Raw genomic sequence first — 7,006 nt, 5'->3', positions numbered from 1 at the left:
AGCTTCCATGCGTTATCTACAGCCATCAAAAGCCAATGTGTGTCAACTTCATAAGGAGGTGCCAGCCCTCTTCTTTTGTTTACAGACGGAGCCAGCAGCAGCCGAGTCTCCCGTTGACTATCGTATCGTGTAGCTAATGAAATGCTGAACATTTAGACATATCAGATTTATAATTTATCATTTATATAATTTATCCATTTATAAATGGGTTTTATTTTACAAATATTAATATTTTTTTCATAATTGTATTTATTGTAGTATTTATAATTCTATTCTATATTTTACTGGGAGCCAGTGCAGAGCAGCAAACACAGGAGTAATATGATACTGTTTCCTAGTTCTTGTCAATACACGTGCCGCAGAATTTTGGATCAACTGAAGAGTCTTAAGCAACTTTTTGGAACAACCTAATAAACAGGAGTTGCAGTAATCCAGCCTTGAAGTAACAAATGCATGGACTAGTTTTTCTGCATCATTTTGAGACAGGATGTGTCTTATTTTTGCAATGTTACATAGATGAAAGAAGGCAGTCCTTGAAATGTGTTTTATGTGGGAGTTAAAGGACAGATCCTGATCAAAAATAACGCTGAGATTCCTTACGGTGGAGCTGAAGGCCAAATTAATGCCATCCAGGCATTTGGGGCCAAGTATAATAACTTCAGTTTTGTCTGTGTTTAATATCAAAATGTTGCTAGACATCCAAGTTTTTATATCCTTAAGGCATGCTTGAAGTTGAGCTAATTGATTGGTTTCATCTGGTTTAATTGATAGATATAATTGGGTATCATCCGCATAACAATGAAAGTTTATAGAGTGGTTCCTTATAATATTGCCCAAAGGAAGCATATATAAGGTGAATAGAATAGGTCCAAGTACAGAAGTACTCCAAGACAGAAGTACTCCAAGACTTTGACTGTCATGGAGGATTTATCGTTAACACGTACAAACTGAGATCGCTCAGATAAATAGGACTTGAACCAGTTTAGTGTGGTTCCTTTTATGCCAATATAATGTTCCAGTCTCTGTAAAAGAATGTCATCATCAACAGTGTCGAACGCAGCACTGAGGTCTAACAAGACAAAAACAGAGACAAGTCCTTTGTCTGATGCCAACAGACATGGGTAACTTTCACCAGTGCCATCTCTGTGCTATGATGAACACTAAATATATAGATAATAGAGACAGGTTGATCATATTTAATAACGAGGTGTTAATTAAGGGTAAAACTTCTTTAAACAGTTTAATTGGAAACAGATCTAAGAGACAGGTTGATGGCTTAGACGACGAGATTGTTGAAGTTAGTTGGTTCAGGTCAATTTGAGTGAAACAGTGTAGATATATTTCAGGAGTTACAGCTGGTTTTGAGGTTCAAGTTAAGTCATTACCGATTGAAGGCAGGAGGTCATTAATTTTGTCTCTAATAATTATAATTTTATAATTTCAGAAGCTCATGGAGTCGTCACTTCTGAGCGATATAGGAATAGAAGGCTCTGTAGAGCTGTGGCTACAGTGCTGAAAAGAAACCTGAAAAGAAACATCTGTTATTAAAATTATTCATCAGGTCACGTGTGGAAGGAGGCGTGCCTGGAAAACTAGTGGGGATGTTAAAGGCAATGTTGAAATTGGCAGCAGAGGATGAGTAAAAAACTCTAAATCTAGATTTGGGGACTGGGCTACAGAACGTGCAAGGCAGAATGACATTAACAATAAGTTAATGGTCAGAGATACACATTCAACTTCAGGCGATTTATACCATGAGTTAAGACTAGATCAAGAGTAATACCTTTTGAATGAGTAGGTCCAGTCAGAACATGTGACTAAAAGACTATTAGTATTAGGAACTCAGGGTGTCGTCAGGGCAGCAGACATGGATGATAAAGTCTACAAGGATCGGCAATTTAAATCTCGACAGGAATTCAGCAAATCTCAAAACACAAAATATCTAATAGCAAGCAATCATGTGTGTGTGTTGAAGAGAGGGAGAAAGAGAGAGAGAGAGAGAGTGTGTGTGTGTGTGTGTGTGTGTGTGTGTATGTGTGTGTATGTGTGTGTGTGTGCGCGTGTGTGTGTGGGTAGAAGAGAGAGAGTGTGGGTGCGTGCTGCTGTCGGAGCCGTGCCGAAAAGAATGTGACCGTCTCTACGTGCTCTGCGTACGCGTGCACAAACGTCTGTAGAAGACAAAGAACATGAAGCAGAAGGTTTGAGTCCTTGTGTGTGTCGTTATATTAAAAGTTGTCAGATGGTAACGTGTAAGATAATGGTGCCAGGTTAAGAAGACGTCTGTCTGTGTGTACAATACTAACACAGCACCTGGTGAAACAACATAATGTTTCCCATTAGATCAATACAACAGATTACACAACACAGTTCAGAGAATAAACGAAATCAACACATGTAGATACATTTACAACATTATAGCAGTTATATGCTTACTTAGTCGTGAAAAGTTATTGTATACTAAATAATATTCTACGCCCAGTGGAGGTTCAGTTCATTAATGGAAAGACTTCTTAGCTCCCAGCTGTTAGCTTAGCTGGAGAATCCTTTGAGATAAAGCAAACAGGTGTGCTGTCTTTGTTGTGGCGGTATGCTGCCGGTCGAGTTGTTGCTTGATCAGCTGTGTGCAAGACGGAGGAGACCAGTTGCTACGTTTGTTATGTTGCAGAATGCAGTTAGCTCATTGCTAACTACTTGTTGTTCCTATTGTGAAGGCTAGCCAGCTGTGGAGACCCGCTGCATGGACTAAACTTGTTTACTTTGGACATGAAAAGAGTTCAGTGATCAAAGTTGTGCTGAAAAGTCAGTATGGGCAGGTACTGTATATAGAACACACATTTTGCTGTGAGCACATTTGTGCCCTTTCTGTTAGCGTGTAGACTATCTCTTTTTAACATTTATCTCTCCTATTCCAAAATGCGTCAAACTGATTAATAAAGCTGTAACTGGAGGCAGAACACAGCCCCTGAAGCCACTGACTAAAACCTTTTCAGAGTTGGAATGGGCCCAGATATTATACACTGTTTACCCAAACGTTCAGCAGTTACAGCAAGCAGTTCAATATCATGTTGGAGTTTGATTGATTGTTTGTACGTCATTTGTACCCACATGGACGAAGACTGTATGGGCAGATGGGTGGAGCTCAATTATTGCACGGATGAACTGGGCTATATCCAAGATATTTTTGCACCAGAAAAATAGTATGTTAAGCCCCTGGGGAGTTCCACATAAAAGACAATAGAGTCTCCCACCAGTAGAAACTCCGGATCTGAGATGCTGAATCCATAAACGGCAAAGATTTGGGGGCGGGTCTCTGAAATTGATAACAGGTGTAGGAGGGGGCACATGTTCTGGAGTGAAGGTGACTGGGCAGAGTAAGGAGTCAGGTAGATCACCAAGTGGAGCAAATACATTTGACAGCAAGAGGACACTGTCAATCTCCAAGGATTCCATGGCAATCTGTCCTCAATAGTTTAATATTTATGTGTGAAATTTAAAACAGGGGTTACCAAAATCATAAGGAATCATCTTCTGTGGACCATTAATGTCCACATCCATGTTAATGTTATAGTCGTCTGTCCATTCGATGTGAAGATTTCTTGTTCTGGACCAAAGTGTTTGAACAGACTATCTGACATCACCAGTCCTTCAGTAGAGCTGGACAAGAGGATCATAATACATTTAATTATAGGACTTTCTATGCCCACCCATGCAAACTACACCGACCCATGTACACTTTTTACATTTCTGATTAAAATGTAAGTATTGATCAGAGGTTTCATGCAATAATTCGACATGAGGACTCTTAAAGTTGTTCCTTCTTGTTTCAGTTTGTATGAACTTCAGCTACATTTGAGTTCACACACACGTACAATTAAGACAGGGTACGCTTCAACACACACACACTTGGAATTAATTCATTGCATGCATGAACACATAGACATGCCCCACACTTATGCTTCAGCACACACACTGACACATTCATAACACTCAGACCGCTGCTAAAGAAAACACACATGCCAGCACACACAAAAAGACAAACACACAGACAGACAGTATCCACACACTTAAGTACACAGTGAAATAACAGGAATACACTCGGTGACGTTATAGGGATACAAATACTACAGGGCTTTATTTGCAGAGGACAAGAAACACTGGAAGAGTTCAGGTCAAGATGTTTGGGGTTATGTTTTCAGAAATCCATTTTTTCATACAATTAAGCTCAATGTTACACATCCCAGCTATACTTGATCTTAAATGAAGAAATACAACCCTGAAGATCACAGTTCACAGCATGTGAATGTCATTCTTAACTAAAGCAATTCTGCTGAGATAGTTGAGATTCTGCTCTAAATCTCAACTATTCCTTTTCACAGTTTAAGGGATAATCCTCCTAAAACCTGTGTTTTCTGTATCACTCACGGCCTGTTACCTTAAAGGTGGCTCTGGAATTATTCTAACGTGTTGCTTCTAGCAGCTGTAGTCACCTTAGTTTTTAGAGCATTTACAATAGATTCCATTGGCAACAATGTTAATGCAAAAAAAAAGCCCTCAACAGCATTTGCTTTAGTTTGTCTTGCAATAAATTGATATTGTGTACAGTATTTGCCTGTATTATGGCATACATTTGAAATTTTTTACTTTATCCACTACAGGAGGTGTGTAACCTTGTCAAACAATAAGTCCAATGCATAACTTAACTGCTCTTCAGACGACAGTGTCTCATTTTCTGTGCCAATCCATGTTAATGCACAGCACACAATGTGTACACAAAACAACTGTGGAGATATTTGGATAGCATATTCTTTCATGTTGACAGAACAAAGCTGTTTCAGTCATCACATCTAAACTTGAAGCGAACATTTTCTGAGGTAAAATGGAAATCTAAATCTTAGGAAAACAATAAAACATATTATTATTTGCCAAAAATATTCCTTTCGATAGAGTACAGTTAGTTAGACTTGTCAGCTCTGATTTACAGGTGGAAATAGTAATTAAAAAAAAACTTTTTGTTGTAAAGTTAAAGGAGGAAAACGAGACTCCAGGTTTAACAACAATATAACAGGAGAAGTGTAAGAAATATCAAGTGCCAACGATTCCAGTGAAGACAGAGAGCCAAAAGTGCCAAAGGTGAAGAATAAGTGGAGTGGCATTTACAGCAGGCAACAGAAGAAGACCCTCTGTCTCTTGATGAGAGATTAGAAAGTGGAGCAAGATCAGTCATCACAATCACGAGATCATTAGCCTGTCAGTCTGATCAGCCTGTAGTCAAAGCAGAATCAGTTAGTTGAGAAAATAATGTTGTTTGAAAAAGTTAAAATCAACATCAAAATGATTGAATTGTTTATGAGTGTTTCACATGTGTATATGAGAGTGTTTCACATGTGTTTGAGAGCATTTCACATGTGTATATGAGAGTGTTTCACATGTGTTTATGAGAGTGTTTCACTTGTGTTTATGAGAGTGTTTCACATGTGTATATGAGAGCGTTTCACTTGTGTTTATGAGAGTGTTTCACATGTGTATATGAGAGTGTTTCACATGTGTTTATGAGAGTGTTTCACTTGTGTTTATGAGAGTGTTTCACATGTGTATATGAGAGTGTTTCACATGTGTTTGAGAGCATTTCACATGTGTATATGAGAGCGTTTCACATGTGTATATGAGAGTGTTTCACTTGTGTTTATGAGAGTGTTTCACATGTGTATATGAGAGCGTTTTCACATGTGTATATGATAGTGTTTCACATGTGTTTATGAGAGCGTTTCACATGTGTATATGAGAGTGTTTCACATGTGTTTATGAGAGTGTTTCACATGTGTATATGAGAGTGTTTCACATGTGTATATGACAGTGTTTCACATGTGTATATGAGAGTGTTTCACATGTGTATATGAGAGTGTTTCACATGTGTATATGAGAGTGTTTCATATGTGTTTATGAGAGTGTTTCACATGTGAGAGTGTTTCACATGTGTATGTGAGAGTGTTTCATGCTCTGATTTACAGGTGGAAATAGTAATTAAAAAAAAACTTTTTGTTGTAAAGTTAAAGGAGGAAACGAGACTCCAGGTTTAACAACAATATAACAGGAGAAGTGTAGAAATATCAAGTGCCAACGATTCCAGTGAAGACAGAGAGCCAAAAGTGCCAAAGGTGAAGAATAAGTGGAGTGGCATTTACAGCAGGCAACAGAAGAAGACCCTCTGTCTCTTGATGAGAGATTAGAAAGTGGAGCAAGATCAGTCATCACAATCACGAGATCATTAGCCTGTCAGTCTGATCAGCCTGTAGTCAAAGCAGAATCAGTTAGTTGAGAAAATAATGTTGTTTGAAAAAGTTAAAATCAACATCAAAATGATTGAATTGTTTATGAGTGTTTCACATGTGTATATGAGAGTGTTTCACATGTGTTTGAGAGCATTTCACATGTGTATATGAGAGTGTTTCACATGTGTTTATGAGAGTGTTTCACTTGTGTTTATGAGAGTGTTTCACATGTGTATATGAGAGCGTTTCACTTGTGTTTATGAGAGTGTTTCACATGTGTATATGAGAGTGTTTCACATGTAGTTTATAGTGTTTCACATGTGTTAGTTTTATGAGAGTGTTTCACATGTGTATATGAGAGTGTTTCACATGTGTTTGAGAGCATTTCACATGTGTATATGAGAGCGTTTCACATGTGTATATGAGAGTGTTTCACTTGTGTTTATGAGAGTGTTTCACATGTGTATATGAGAGCGTTTCACATGTGTATATGATAGTGTTTCACATGTGTTTATGAGAGCGTTTCACATGTGTATATGAGAGTGTTTCACATGTGTTTATGAGAGTGTTTCACATGTGTATATGAGAGTGTTTCACATGTGTATATGACAGTGTTTCACATGTGTATATGAGAGTGTTTCACATGTGTATATGAGAGTGTTTCACATGTGTATATGAGAGTGTTTCATATGTGTTTATGAGAGTGTTTCACATGTGAGAGTGTTTCACATGTGTAT

This window comes from Cottoperca gobio, chromosome 6, assembly GCF_900634415.1.
Source record: "Cottoperca gobio chromosome 6, fCotGob3.1, whole genome shotgun sequence".
In the NCBI taxonomy this organism is placed as follows: domain Eukaryota; kingdom Metazoa; phylum Chordata; class Actinopteri; order Perciformes; family Bovichtidae; genus Cottoperca; species Cottoperca gobio.
This window is presented reverse-complemented; position numbering follows the sequence as displayed.